We start from the raw sequence: 15,873 nt of genomic DNA, 5'->3' as shown, positions 1-15,873 counted from the left end.
GGGAGAAATTGGGAAGGGTGTCAAGGCAGAAGAAACTGCACAAAGTAGACAGAAACCTCCTGGCAGGCTTGGGGTATTTCCACTAGTTTAGTATGGCTGTAGCATGGCTTAAGAGAGAAGGCATGGGGAGGGTGAGGCTGAAGAAGTGGGTTGACGCTCTCAATGCCACTCAGTGTTGCCCATCTCCTGAACCTAGCCCCAGGTGAGAGAGGAGAGGGAGCCCTCACCCCTGTACAGAGGTGGCTGTACAGGTCTGAGCCCTAGGTCAGGGGCGCTCCTTAGTCCAAACAAACTTTTTCATGTTCACTACATTTCACATTTTACACAGTCCTTTTATACCCCATCCTCATGGTTTCCTGGTGAAGAAGTCAGGAAAGGGATTATTATTGCCATGTAGTAGGTAAAGAAACGGAGGCCCAGGAAAGTGCAGAAACTTGCCCAAGGTCACTCAAGAGCCCAGGTATCCCCCTCCTAAGACTCCCATGTTGTTGCTAATAAACCTACTTGTCCCTGAATCACATATACACAATAGATGTAGTAAGTACTAACTAATGTGGTTGGGATGAAAAAAAGGGGGGAAGAGAGAAAACACATCAGAGAAAGAGGCTTCCTTTTTATGTCCCCATTTCCTCAGCCTTCATCCTGCAGCTGGGGACATTTCAGCTGGGAAAACAGAACCCAGGTCCCTCTGCATTGGAATCCAATAGACAGGAGGGCCAATCCCAGCACTGCCACTTACCAGGCATGGGAAGTCACTGCACTCATCTGAGCCTTCGTTTTCTCATCTATAAAAGGGAGAAATAAGTTTCGCCCATCAGAATTGTTGAGAGGATTTAATGTGATAAAGTAGCAATATAGTAATCTACTACTGAGTAATAAATTTCCTGGCTGACACAGTGGCTCACACCTGTGATCCCAGCCATTTGGGAGGCTGAGGCAGGAGGATCACTTGAGCCCCAGAGTTTGAGGCCAGCCTGGGCAGCATAGAGAGACCCCCCATCTCTCCAAAAAATAATAAAAAAAAAGAAACTTAGTCAGGTGTGGTAGCACCCACACCTGTAGTCTCAGCTCCTTGTGAGGTTTAGGTGGGAGGATTGCTTGAGCCCAGGAAGTCAAGACTGCAGTGAGCAGTGACTGTACCACTGCATTCCAGTCTGGGTAACAGAGCAAGGCCCTGCCTCAAAAAAAAACCCCAAAACTAAAAAACAAATTTCCACAAAGTTTAGCAACTTAAAACAACAAATATTTATTACTTCATAGAATTTCTGAGGGTCAAGAACCCACAGATGGGCTAACTGGAAGGTGCTGGATCTTCATGAGGATTTCTAATGAAGCTGTAGTCAAGCATCAGCCAGGGCTGCAGTCATCAGAAGGCTTGACTGGAGTGAGAGGATCCACTTCCAAGCTCATTCGATGATTGTTGTTGGGCCTCTGTACCCTGTTGGCAGTTGACCAAAAGCTTTGATTCCATGTGTCTTTTATGATTTAATCTTGGAATTAACATACCATAACTTGCCATATTCTCTTGGTCACATAGACAAACCCTGGTATAATGTGGGAGGGGAATACAAAAGGGCATGAATACCAGGGGGTATGGATCATTGGGAGCCATTTGGAAGCTGGTTACAACAAGCACCCAGACCAGTGCCTGACCCACAATAGGTTCTTATTCATTAGTCGCTGCTATAACTCTTGCAATGACCTATCACAGCCTGGTTGAGAAGACAAGATCTGGACATGATAAGGTAAGAGATCTTTGGCAAAGTGAAATGTAACTTGAATTAAAGAATGTTCAATTACATTAGAAGAGGGTGTCCTAGACAAGGGCCTGGCAACTAGGGAAGACTTCCTGGCAGAGGTGGAGAGGAGGTAGGAGGGCAATCCAGAGAGAAAACAGAAGGTGAGTATGGCAGGTGGTATTGGTTGCCTTCCCATGGCAAATGCTCTCTTCTTCATTCCGATAGCAAGGTGCTCAGCCAAGGGATGATCCAAGGCCGCAATGGAAATGCCTTCCCCTTTGCCAGAGAGTGGTCCAAGAGTAGACATGTGACCTCGTCTTAGTCAATGACATGTTTGGGGATAGTCTGCTGGGAAAGCTTCTCTCCTGGATAAGAGGATGATGTAAAAGGAGAACACCCTTTTTGTTACCATGCCCTTTCTCCCTGCTTGGGAGGACATGGTTCCTGATGGCACTCAGTCTTCTTGCAATCACAGGGGTAGTCACCCTCAAGCCTCAGAATGGGAAATGCCTGGGTCATCAAAGACATTGTTGAATCAGCAGACCAATCCTGGTACCACCTTCTTCTGGCCTCATTAAGAAACAAAAATTTTAAGCCACTCTAAAGCAGGTGACCTCTTCCTTGCATCCTAAATGATTCAGTGAGAAGTATCCTGGTCCCCTCTGGGACTATTTTCTTTTTCTGAGGAAGACAGAGGGAAGAGTGGAATGGGAAAGGGCCCAGGCTGGGAGGCAGGTGTCCTTGGTCTAACCCCAGCTCTGCCTCTGAGTTGCTGTGTGATCTTGAGCAAGTCCCTTCCCCCTCTGGGCCTCCAGTGATTACAGCTAATATTTATTGGCTGTTTACTGTGTGCCCAGCGCTCTTCTAAGAGCTTCCCTTGAATCATCTCATTCAATCTTCACAACACCTCTGTTATGGCAGTATTACTATTATCTTTATTTTAGGGATAAAATAAAGAGGCCCAGAAACATGAGGTCCAGGATCCTGACTATAAAGCCATATTGCCTAGCAGTAAAAGGAAGTATCCAGACAAGGTGACCTCTAAGGGCCTCTTAAGCTCAAATATTCTTTCATTTGCTGTCCCATTTCTAGCTACATGATCAACAAGCCAGCTTAGCCTAGAGAAGAAAGAAATAAGGGCTGTCTTTAGACATCTGAAAAGCTGTCATGTGAGCAGGAGATTAGACTTACTCGGTGTAGCTCAGAGGACATGAACTGGACCGGTGTGGGAGCACGACAGGGAGATAGAGTGCAACTTACGTAAGGGAGAATTTTCTAGCACCATTTGGCAGAGGGCAGAGCTATGCCCAGATGTGATGACTCCCATGTCATAAAGGTTATGCAAGCTTGTGTTTGATAATGCAGTATTACTGACAAAGGTTTGAACAGGTATGGGACTGAATGACATAAGACTTGTGGTAGGAATTAAATGGGATAACATATGAGAGTGCTCCTAACATCATAACCAGTGCAAATAGAGAGGATCAATAAATTGTTGAATTCTCTTTTTCCTTTTTAACACTGAGATTCTTGGATTTTAAAATTGTCTAATATGGAGTTTTGGCTCTCTGGCTCTAATATTTTACAGTTCTATAATTTCTGTGATTCTTCCCTGCTAAGATGCTATGATTTTAATACTAGAACTTTCCATAATTGTGTAGCTCTAGAAGCTGAGAAGCCTATGATTTTATAATGTAATGGTCTCTAGCTTTAACAATTCAAGATTCAATAAAGTGTCTCTCACCAGCTCCAGAAATACAAGGGAGTTACTCCAAATGCTGTGGTTCAGTGGCCTGGACACACATTGGGCTGTTCCTTCTGCCTATCCTGTCATTCCACCATCATTCTCCCACCCCAGCCTCAGGCTTTCTGTCCCAACTAACCCTCCTCCCTAATTCTGAGCCCATCCACACTCTGCTGTCTCCCAGCCTACCAAAGAGGTACATTACTCTCTACCTGCTGGTTGTTGTTTATTAAGGAAGAGTCTTCACTGTGACGAGGCTTATACTTATTTCAAAGGGAATATAAAAAATGGGAAGACATGGTTATGGTTCTCACGTGACCCAAGGTCTAGAGACACATGTCCCTTCCTTTCCCGTTAACCCAACTCAAATGTACCTCTTCCAGGAGGCTTTCCATGGTTGACACTAAATCTCTAACACCAACAACCTAATTTGAGTGTGAAATGTGAAGATATGAGTTCCTTGGTTGGTTATTGTACAGACCTGTAACTTATCTGTCTATCCTGTCTCCCTGATTATATGTGAGATTTCCCCCTGAATCAAGAGTTTGGCTCCTCAATGAGACTGGGAATTTTACAGTAGAAGACCATGTCTTCTCCATCAGACTGGAGGCTCCATGTAGACATGGGCCAATGTTCCTTTGTATCATACTTGAGTAGAGTTAGAGGTACAGTAATGTTCCTCTCTCAGATCAACAAACTCCCAAAGGCAAGTATATGTCTCTGCCATTGGACTAACGATTTCACAAAAGCAGAAGCCACAACTCCCCTTTAAGATATGGAAGTCCTCAGCTGGGCGCGGTGTCTCACGCCTGTAATCCCAGCACTTTGAGAGGCTGAAGCGGGCAGATCACCTGAAGTCAGGAGATTGAGACCATCGTGGCCAACATGGTGAAACCCCATCCCTACTACAATACAAAAAATTAGACAGGCGTGGTGGTGTGCGCTTGTAGTCCCAGCTACTCGGGAGGCTGAGGCAGGGGAATCGCTTAAACACGGGATGCAGTGGTTGCAGTGAGCTGAGATTGCGCCACTGCACTCCAGCCTGGCGACAGAGCAATACTAACTCAAAAAAAAAAAAAAAAAAGCAGCAGGACAACTTTTTAATTTATATATATATATACACACACACTAACTCAAAAAAAAAAAAAAAAAAGATATGGAAGTCCTCAAGGACTGTACCTCCACCCTCAGGCTCGGGCCCCTCTCCCTGACAGCAAGGAGTCTGTGTATTCCCTCCCTCTATCCCAACCCAGGACTCTGGCCATAAGAAGAAATATTTTTCTTAAAGCAGATAGACAAATATACGGAAAAGAAAAGGTTCAGGAGGCAGAGTAGGAACTCGAGCCTCTCCCAGCATGCCCACACCCTCTCTAAGTCTCTTCTGGACCCTCTTCTAAGAGCTGATGTCCCTTGGCCAGGAGGGGGCCTCTCCCAGCTCCTCCCAGCAACTCAGAGCAGTAAGTGAAGATGTCAGCACCTTGGACAGCGCCCAACCCATTACAGGACGCGGAGCCAGCGGAAGCCAAGGTCTCCACCTCCCTCAGCCTCTGGGTGATGGATTTCCTCTCTTCTCAATTTGATTAAAGCCCAGTAGATAACCAGAGCGCCTTGTTCCTTTCTCTTCTCCCTTCCTGATGAACATAATTAACTCCGTCAGGCTGGGAATGCTTGCTCTTAAATACTGCCTGCCCAGCCCCCACCCAGGCATGAATCAGTAAAACAGACAGAACACTTGGAAGATTCACACGTTTCTTCCTAGGGAATGAAAATGGGAGATGAAGCTGTCTCTGAGATATACAGAGGCTGTGAATGAAGGCTGAAATGTGGTGGTTGGGTAGAGAAATCCCTAAAATGGAAGTCAGGAAGTTTAGTTTAGTCCTAGCTTTGCCACTAATCCAGATATGATCTAGAACAGGTCATGTGCCCTTTCTTTCTGAGCCTGTTTTTCCATTTGCAAGATGTATATTGGACTAGACAATATCAGATGCTGAGTTCAGTGCTAATGTGCTATAGTGGAAAACCTTTAAAACAGAGAGGGAAAGGGACTTGCCCAAGGTCACACAGCAAGCTTGTGGCAAAGCTGGCTTGAATTCATGGCTCCTGGCTTCTACCCCAATGCTATTTCCACAAACTTACCCCTTCATTCATATCACAGACTTTCTTGCCTGAAGATCGAGGCTAAGGAAGTTAAAAACAGATAGGATTACATTAATTGGTGTTAGCAAAAGAAAATAACATTAAACACATGTGTAAATGCTAATCTCTCTGAAGAGAACAGAGAGCATGGCATAAGTAATTAAGATTATGGGGAAAGGATCACCTGATAGAGACAGAGAATCAACCCCAAACTCAGAGAATCCCAGAAGAGTTTTGTGACTTGCCCAAGGCGATCTATAAGGCAACTCTTGAATCTTTTAAAGAGAAAGAGTGAATTCTCACCTTAATTAAGTGTTGGGGGTGCCCCTGTCAGAGAAGGAGAGAGAGAGAGAGACAATATGAATCAGCAAGTATGTATTAGGTTGCTGAAGTGTGCCCAGTTCTCTACTAGGCACTTTAGGAGGGATATAAAGCATATTATATGAATGCTGCTCTCTAGGCACCTTGTCTTTGATGTTTTGCTTCTTCTACTTGGAATGACTTCCAATGTACTCGGGTATATCCAAATACTGCTGTTTTATCAAGGCCCAAACCAAATGTCTCCACTGACAGGAAGGCAACCATAACCTCATCCAGAAGCCACTTTCTCCTCCAAATCTCCAAAGCATTTTCTTTGTTCCTATTTTATAGTATTTCACACCATTTGCTTTATCTGCTCCTATTCCTTCCCCTAAGAAAAGGAAGGGCAGAGAGAGAGAGCGCACGCACAAAATACTCAACACAAGATTTGACACGCCATAGAATCTCAGTAAAAAAATGGATGGATGGGCTAGGCATGATGGCTCATGTCTGTAATCACAGCACTGTGGGAGACCAAGGTGGGTGGATCACCTGTGTTCAGGAGCTCGAGACCAGCCTGGCCAACATGATGAAACCTTGTGTCTACTAAAACTACAAAAAAATTAGCCAGATGTGGTGGTGCACGCCTGTAATCCCAGCTACTTGAGAGGCTGAGGCAAGAGAATCACTTGAACCCGGGAGGTGGAGGTTGCAGTTAGCTGAGATCATGCCTTTGCACTCCAGCTTGGGCAACAAGAGCAAAACTCTGTCTCAAAAAAAAAAAAAAAATCGGATGATGGATGAATGGATGGATGGATGGATGGATGGATGATGAATACGGGTGTATGGGTGATTGGGAGAGAGGGTAGATGAAGGGATGAATATGTGAGTAAGTAAGTGGGTGGGTGAATGGATGGATGAATAATAGGGAAGTATATCATCGGATAGGAGGGTAGAAAATTGATTAAATGTAAGTGGATTTGTGGATGAGTGGGTAGTTGGACAGGTGAATGAGTGTTCTATGGACAGATGAATGGAAGGGAATGTGGGCGGCTAGTTGGGCTGGTAAATGTATGGGTTAATATATAGTTGGTTAATGCATGTTCTCACTTATAAGTGGGAGCTGGACAATGAGAACACATGGACACAGGGAGGGCAACAACACATACTGGGACCTGTCAGAGGGTGAGGGGACAGAGAGCATCAAGATAAATAGCTAATGCATATGGTGCATAATACCTAAGTGATAGGTTGCAACAAACCATCATGGCACATGTTTGTCTATGTAACAAACCTGCATATATATGTGGTTGGGTAGGCATGGGCAAATAAGTAGATGAATAATTGCATCATTGTCTGGAAAGACAAATGTCAGAGTAGGTGGAGAGAATTATTTGTTGGGGGGACATGGAGATGTTCCTAATATCTTTTTCACAGAAACTTTCCATTGCTGGTGCCAGAAAAGTTACGATGGAGGTTAGCTGACTCTGTGCTTAAGCTGAGTCAAAGTGTGTTAACACCCCCAAAGATCTCAGGCAATTTCAGGCTGTATCAGTGGAAATCTAATAACAAGACCAAAAAGAGTGATGATTCTATCCTGCCCTGAGCTGTTCACACTTCCCTGGAATCTGTGCTCTGCTCTGTACCTCTGAATAGATGATGCCATCCAAAGCTTGTGCATTGCTATGGTGTCCCCCAAAGTCCATGTGTTAGAAACTGAATTAAACAGTGTTGAGAGGTAGGGCCTTTAAGAGGGGATTAGTTCATAAGGGCTCTGCCCTCCTGAAGGAATGAATATTGCTATCATGGAAATGGGTTCATTATTGAAAAAGTGGGTTTGTTATAAAAGCAAGCCCTCTCTTGCTCACTGTCTCTCTCTCTTTCTCTATCTCTCTTTCTCTCTCACACACACACCCCCTCTTGCCCTTCTCCCCTCTGCCGTGGGATCACGCTGCACAAAGGCCCTCACCAGATGTGGGCCCCTCAATCTTAGACTTCCAGAAGTGTAAGAAATAAATCTCTGTTCCTTATAAATGGCCTAGTCTCAGGTATTCTGTTATAGTAGCACAAAAATGAACTAAGATATGCACATAGGAGATACAGTAGGGAGTAAGCTCTGAAGTCCAACAATTGAGGAACCAGTGAAAGAACCTTAAGTGTTCAGCCTGGAGAAAAGCAAACTCAGTAGTGGCAACCACTGTGTCCCAGGATCTGGCTGGCTGTCCTGGGGCATGCCCTATGTCCTCGGAAGCAGAGCTGGGTCCGAGGGGAAGTCACCAGGCTGGTATCCCAGCCCCATGTGAAAAAGGACTTTCTCCTAGGTGGAGTCATCACACAAGGGAAGGACTATCCCAGGCAGTGAGCTCCCTATTCCTGAGGGTATACAAATAGGGTCTGGGCATCCTCTATCCAGGAAGCTGCAAAGTAGAGGCATGCTTGGTGTGGAAAGTAAATTAAGGTATCATCCCAGCCTAAAGTTAAATAGTTTGTTCATCTCTTCATTTTTCAATGAATTAGGTTTATCTATGTCCTGTACTCAGAACTGGAATGCAGGGAAGTTCTGTTCATAGCTAAGGGTTAGGGGGATCTAAGAGACAGACAGGGTCTTAGGGACCCTTGTCTTTCTCTATATGTAGGACAGGGGCTTGAGGAATGAGGAGTTGCTGAAAATGTCCTTTCATAGACCTAAATGACTAGGGAGGAGGAGGAGGATCAGAGCCACTAAGAGCCAATCCATGACCCAGATTCTCTGTAATTAATGAGTCTACGTCACTGATGTGTTGGCTTCTGATCAACACCATCTCCCCAAACCCGGCCCCACTCTCTGGTATGAGAAGATTAAATCAATTAGGAGGAGGAGGAGATCTGGCTGGCGCTGGTTGGGGACAGCAGATAATTCACTTACATAACTGGGGATTGAGGTTTGGACTTGGTCCTTGAGTAGTGGGGGTGGATTCCAGATCCCAGGCCTTTAGAGAGGGACTCTGGGACTTGAGAGTGAATGCAGAAGGGGAAAGGGAGTCCAGGAGAGGAGGGAGTCATGAGCTCAGGCTCATCTTTTATCTTCCTGCTAAGGAACTAATCCCTGTCCTCTGGGCTGGAAGAGGTCCAAAATTGAAAAAAATCACTGTCCAGTCCCCAAATGAGGGTGTCCCAGCCACCAGTATCATTAAACAATGCAAATCTAACCAAGCCTCTCTCTTTAGCCTGGCATTCAAGGCCCTGCAACCTCTCTAGCTGCATCATCTGCCTCCAAAAAGTGGGTATGAGTGAAGAGGAACTACCATGTCCTGGCATTCCCTCTGGGCTAGGTACCAGCTAGACCCTGGAGGTACAGAAGGAAACAAACCTGGTTCCTTCAGGGGTACTGCTTCGTGGGGGGACACATACTCACAACACTCCATGCCAAGTGGCAAACAGAGTTCTGCATGGGCAGGCACGGAGACAGCACAAGGGAGGGAGGCCTCCCAAGGCCAGTTCCAGAAGGCTTCCCAGAGGAGGCAGCACTTGCACTCCCTGAGCCTTAAAGGAAGGATGGATTCATGGGAGGTCTTCAGGCTGACCTGGTTGAGGGAAGGCTTTGGGTGGAGGGAAAAGCATGTACAATGGCATGGTGGGTGAGGTGGGTTGGCACGCATTCAGAGAACTATGAATGAGTCTTGTGGATGGAGCCTGGAGAGTGAGGTAGGGATGGGGGGTGCAAGGTAGGATAGGTAGGCAGGCTTAGGTCTCACTTTTGATGGGATGCCAAGAAAGGATTGAGGAAATGATCCCAGACTGTCATTCCACACTTTCTAAGCACTGATGGCAGGCCATGTCCCATGCTAGAACTGGGGTGGGGTGAGAGTGGGGGAGCAGAGATGAACCTGACTCAGTCCCTGCAGGCATGGGGACTCCAGAAGGACACACAAATATACCCTCTTTTCAAGCTGGTTAGTACCAACTTGGCTCCAAGTGAGATTCAGGCCAGACATGGTATTTCTGGGGCTCCAATTGTTGGCTAGACCTGTGTACAGCCTCTTGCCTACGGACTGAGATATCCAGACAAGCAGTCTCGCTGCTCAGAGGGGAGCTGACATCTGGGGGCCTGCCCCTGACAACTACCTGGCCTCCCAAGGATACATCTTATGGTAATCCAGGGCCTTGGGGAGAAATGCAGATGGATGAGAGGATAAACTAGAACCCTGGGGATGGGGGCAAGACATGGATTGAGAGATGTTTAGTAGGTGGACTCACCAGGACTGCTGGATGCTGGGGAAGAGAGATCAAGGGAAGTGTCCTGGATGGCACTCAGGATTTCTATATTGGGCAGTGCCATCCTTGGGAAACATGGGAGGATGTGAGATCAGAAAGGGAAAATGAGTTGGAACTGTTCCAGGCTGCTGGAATCAGGATTCATTGGGTAGAGGCCCAAGAGCCTTAGGAATTCAAATGCACCACACATAAGCTGCCTTCAGGAGCTTTCTTCTTCACATGGAAATCTTCTTTGTACTCTCTCCCTTCCCTCCTTTACTCTTTCCATCAGCAGCCCTCTCTGAGCACCTCCCCTTTCCAGGCTGGCTCTGGACCAAGCAGAGAGGCAAAGATCTGAGGGTCATCCTGTTCTTTGTCCAAAAGGCCAGCACAGAGAATGGTACTTCTAGCATATCCCCCAGGACCTTTCTTCATGAAAACTTGGGCTGGAAATTGAAGCTAATGTTTCAGATTTACTTTATTATTGAAAAGATTTAAGAACTAACCTTGGCTGGGCACAGTGATTCATGCCTGTAATCCCAACACTTTGGGAGGCCAAGGCAGGAGGACTGCTTGAGCCCAGGAATTTGAGACCACCTTGGGCAACACAGTGAGACCCTATCTCTACAAAATAAATAAATAAATATGTGGATAAGAACTAACCATTGTGGTGCAAGCAACAAACTGACTCAGGTTAAACAAAACAGAAAAAACCTATTGAAAGTTCCACCAGGCATCTCAGAATGGATGAGAAAGCTGGAGATGAATGCACAGCTGAATTCACAATCAAGTTCATAACATAGGAACAGCTGATTCCAATGTCTCCAACAGCATGATCTTGGCCTCTGAACATCACCCCACTGCATACCCAGACTGTGGCATGACAAAAGCACAATGAGTTCTAATGAAGCTTCCTCCCAGCCTCACCAATTTTCACATCAAATCCTGAGCCAGGCACCCTGTCGGCCAAATTGCAGGGAGTGGAAGTGAAAGAGTATCTGGCCATGTTTGACTTTGAAGGGGGAGATGGGATCCTAGTTTCCATAAAGCCTCACCTAGTGGGAGATTTACTCAAAATACAAAGCAACGGATTAGTCCAATGCAGCAAAAAAAAAGAAAAAAAAAAATGTGACAAATGTTCGCTGCCCCTTTATTGAGGACCCACTAAGGGCTCAATTCATTGCCACGAGCTGTTTTTGGTTTTGTTTTTTTACAGTAAAGGCCCAGCACTATATAGGGTTCCAAGGCCTCTGCCTTGCCAGGAGTTTTATATCCACAATTTATTTTTTTCTTTTTTTTCTTTTTTACTTTTCAGTTCAGGGGCACATGTGTAGGTTTGTTACATCAGTAACCTTGTGTCATGGGGTTTGTCGTACAGATTATTTCATCACCCAGGTACTGAGCCGAGTACTCATTAGCTATTTTTCCTGATCCTCTCCCTCCTCCCGCCCTCCATCCTCCAATGGGCTGCAATGCGTGTTGTTCCCTTTTATGTGTCCATGCGTTCTCATCGTTTAGCTCCCACTTATAAGTGAGAACGTGTGGTAGTTGGTTTTCTGTTCCTGTGTTAGTTTGTTAAGAATAATGGCCTCCAGTTCTATCCATGTTCCCACAAAGGACATCTTGTTCTTTTTTATGGCTGTGTAGTACATACACAAATTTTCAAGGCAACTCTGTAAGCTAGGTAATGGTTGCTCCCATTCTACAGCTGAGGAAACTGAGGTTAATAAAGGTGAAATAAATTTCCCAAAGTCACTCAGCTAGTAGTAGCTGATGAAGCCAGGACTCAAAAACTGGTGGGTTTTGTTGTTGTTATTCATAAACACATTATGCTGCCTCCCAAACTGTAAACACAAAGCACTTGTACACGTTTTTAAAAAAGTGTGGGGCACAAAAACATTACTGGAAATAAATACTCCAACGTCTTCACACGATGACTGATGGGATCATGAGTAAATTTTTTTTTAGCTTTCTAATGTTTTTCTGTACTTCCCTATTAAAAAAAAAGAGAGAGAGCACACTTTACCTTAACAATCACAAATAAAAATAACGTAAAACTGTTTTTTTGTTTGTTTTGTTTTGAGACAGTATCTCACTCTGTCACCCAAGCTGGAGAGCAGTGGTACAATCATGGCTCTCTGTAGCCTTAAACTCCTGGGCTCAAGGGACCCTCCCACCTCAGCCTCCCAAGTAGCTGGGCCCACAGGCCCATGCCACCACACCCCAGCTAAAAAACAGTTTTTTGTTTGTTTGGCTGGGTTTTTTTTGTTTTTCTGTTTTTTTTTTCCGACAGAGTCTCACTCTGTCACCCAGGCTGGAGTACAGTGGTGCGACTCACTGCAGCCTTGACCTCCCAGGTTCAAGTGACCATCCCACCTCAGTCTCCCAAGTAGGTGGGACTACAGGAACATGCCACCATGCCCGGCTAATATATATAAATATATTTTTTTTGAAACAGAGTCTCGCTCTGCTGCCCAGGCTGGAGTGCAGTGGTGCGATCTCGGCTCACTGCAATCTCCGCCTCCCAGGGTTCAAGCAATTCTCCTGCCTCAGCCTCTCAAGTAGCTGGGACTACAGGCACATGCTGCCACGCCTGGCTAATTATTTTTATTTTAGTAGAGACGGGGTTTCACCACGTCGCCCAAGCTGATCGCGAACTCCTGAGCTCAGGCAATCCGCCCGCCTCAGCCTCCCGAAGTGTTGGAATTACAGGTGTGAGCCACTGCACCCAGCCTGATTTTTATTTATTTCTTGTGGAAATAAGGTCTCACTATGTTGCCCAGGCTGATCTTGAAATCCTGGGCTCAAGCAATCCTCCAGCCATGGCTTCCCAAAGTGCTAACATTATAGGCGTGAGCCACCGTGCCCAGCTGTAAAACCATTTTAAGGATTATAGCAGTGTTATAATAATTATGAAGAAAATATGCATAGAAAAAAGACTGGAAAGATGTCCACCAAAAAAAGTATCTAGATGGTGGGACTATGAGCATAATTATTTTTCTTTCAACTTCTGTTTTTCAAATTTTTACACCAAAAAAAAAAGTAAAATAAATTTTATTTTAAAAGCAAGCATAGACCGGGCACAGTGATTCACACCTGTAATTCCAGCACTTTGGGAGGCCCACATGGGTGGATTGCCTGAGCCCAGGAGTTCGAGACCAGTCCCACCAACATGGTGAAACTCTGAATCTACAAAAAATACAAAAATTAGCCAGATGTGGTAACAAGCGCCTGTAATCCCAGCTACTCAGGAGGCTGAAGTGGGAGGATGGCTCGAGCCCAGAAGGTGGAGGTTACAGTAAGCCGAGATCTTGCCACTGCACTCCAGCCTGGGTGACAGAGCCAGAATCTGTCTCAAAAAAGAAAAAAAAGAAAAAAGAAAAAGAAAAATAAACAAGCATAAATAAGATATTACCCTAGTGACGGTACTGACATGCCTTGGTCCTTTCAAGTTCTCATAGTCATATCCTATCATGGTTGGAAGCATAAGTAGTTCTGCGTTTTCTGGGACAGCCTGGCAGTTCCTGCAGCGTTCACTAACCAAGCTGGTGTGGCCAGCATGAGGGCACAGTGACCACGGTTATCTCCGGCCGACCACTCAGAACCAGGGTGGGAAGAGCCCAGTGTGCCCACGTCTTGTAACAACGTGTATGTTATCAAGCCCTTCTGCACTATGAGGACTCCAGCTCCGGTAGCTGGAATCCTCCTCTCTGCTGGTTTCATCTCTCATTTCCCAGGCTTCAAGGTTCACCTTCCTCTGCAAAGGGGGCAGGGCTGCTCAGTTGTGTGAATTGTGGGCCTCTCCCTGGTGCCTTCGGTATCTTTCTTGTCTGAGTGGCAAGCCCCCAGCCCCCTTTCCTCCCTGCACTGCTGCGACCTCCCCTGGCCTCCAGGGCCCTCTGCCTTGCTTGGCCTTTCTCGCCCTTCCAAGTGCAAGGAGGATTCTTGGTGCCCTGTGCATCCTCTAGTAAGTCAGGCCCCCTCTCTTCTCAGTTTTTTCCTGGGCAAATCTAGGGAGGAGCTGGTAACCTCAAGGCCACCCAGCCCAGTGCTGACTTTCTGTGTCTCCTTCTCCTCTCCCCCAAACCTCTTCCCTTCTCTCTCCCTCCCAGCTTCTTCACCAAGCTCCTCCCTCTCCTTCTCCTTCCCAGTACACTCCCTGCCGAGCCCCTAGAATCTCTAGGCTGAGGCCCACTTCGGCCCCGGTAGCTAAGCCACTGCAGTAAGAGATGCCATGGGTAAAGCAGAGGCGGCAGGGAGGAGGAGGGCCCAGGCCAAGGCTGAGGTCTAGGAGGCTGGGCAGGGCAAGCAGCCAACCCTAACAATCCAGACCAGAGCCACCTCAGCAGCTTCTGCTAAACTCTAGCAAGTATTCTATGCTTGGGTGGCAGCTTCAGGGCCAAAGAGGCTGGTGGCAGGAGGAGGGCATTCTGCTGAGCTCAGCACAGCCTCTAAAAACCTCTCTGGAGGAGGCCACAGAATGACCATGGACTCAGGTGAAAACGCTTCCTCTTCCCTTGGGGAGGTGACTCAGATCCTGGAAAACTAGACTCCAAAGGACATCTGCTGAATGGAGGGCTCTCTCTCATCCCCTGGCTGTAGAGCCCTGGCTCTCATGCCTTCTGGGACAGGAAGCTCATTTCCCTCTCTGGCAGCCCACTCTACTCAAACTGCTGAAATGCCTCTCTGAGCCACAGCCTGTGCTGGGCTCTGGGGAAGCAGGAATGAATGTGGTCCCTGCCCTCAGGAGCGCGCCATCTGGGGGCACGCAGAGAGCAGGTGGCAGAAACTGGTAAGACACCATCACCGGGAAGCAGAGGGAGCTGCAGGGTGCCCTAAGCTAGCCTTGCAGTGGCATAGGGGTCAGGAATGGCTTCCCAGAGCAGGTAGGGGACCCAGAAGGGCCTTGAATATACAGGTATGGTGGGTCTGTAGCTTCAATTATCCTCTAAGTGCTGGCAAATCCCAGCTGTGCACCCCCAGCCCTGACATGGCTCCTGAATTCTAGGCTTCAATATCCCACTGCCCAGTCAATGTCTCCACTTGGATGTCTTGGCATCCCTAACTTATCAGGACCAAGACTGAGTTCACCCTGTCTGCCACCTCACACCTGGTCTTCCCTCTGTCAATTCTACCACCCACAGGGCAGAAACCCCATCCCTCCCATTCATCCTGTATCCAGCCTGTCACGAGACCCCAAGTATCTCAAACCCACCCACCACTCCCCACCTCCTCACCACCACCCAGCACAAGCACCATCGCCTTTCACCTCTTTCAATCATGTGGTGAGAGTGATCTTTACAAAATGCAAACAAAATTATGTCACATTTCTACTTAAAAGCCTCCAATGGCTTCTCCTTGCCTTTGAGACAAAGGTTAAAATCTTCAAGGCCTGCAAGGCCCACCATGGCCTGGCCTTTGCTGACAGTGCCAGTTGTATCTCAACAACCCCCTTCTCTGTCTCCTGACCTCCTGTCTCCAGCCCACCTGGCCTCATTCCCCACCTTAGAAACTTCCATATGTGTTATTCAGATTGTCTTTCCTGTGAGCACAAAGACCTGGGATGCCCTCTTTTCCTCTTCCAAATGATTCCCAGGACATCTGTTTACGTGCTCACTGCCCCTGAACACCAGTCTCTAGCCCTTCTCACTTGAAGGATCAGCTGCAGGACACAGTGGGGTGTTACAAAGTAACTGGCCTATCTGGAGCTAAGGTCCCAGA

Source organism: Mandrillus leucophaeus, unplaced genomic scaffold (genome assembly GCF_000951045.1).
Source record: "Mandrillus leucophaeus isolate KB7577 unplaced genomic scaffold, Mleu.le_1.0 Scaffold674, whole genome shotgun sequence".
Classification (NCBI taxonomy): domain Eukaryota; kingdom Metazoa; phylum Chordata; class Mammalia; order Primates; family Cercopithecidae; genus Mandrillus; species Mandrillus leucophaeus.
This window is presented reverse-complemented; position numbering follows the sequence as displayed.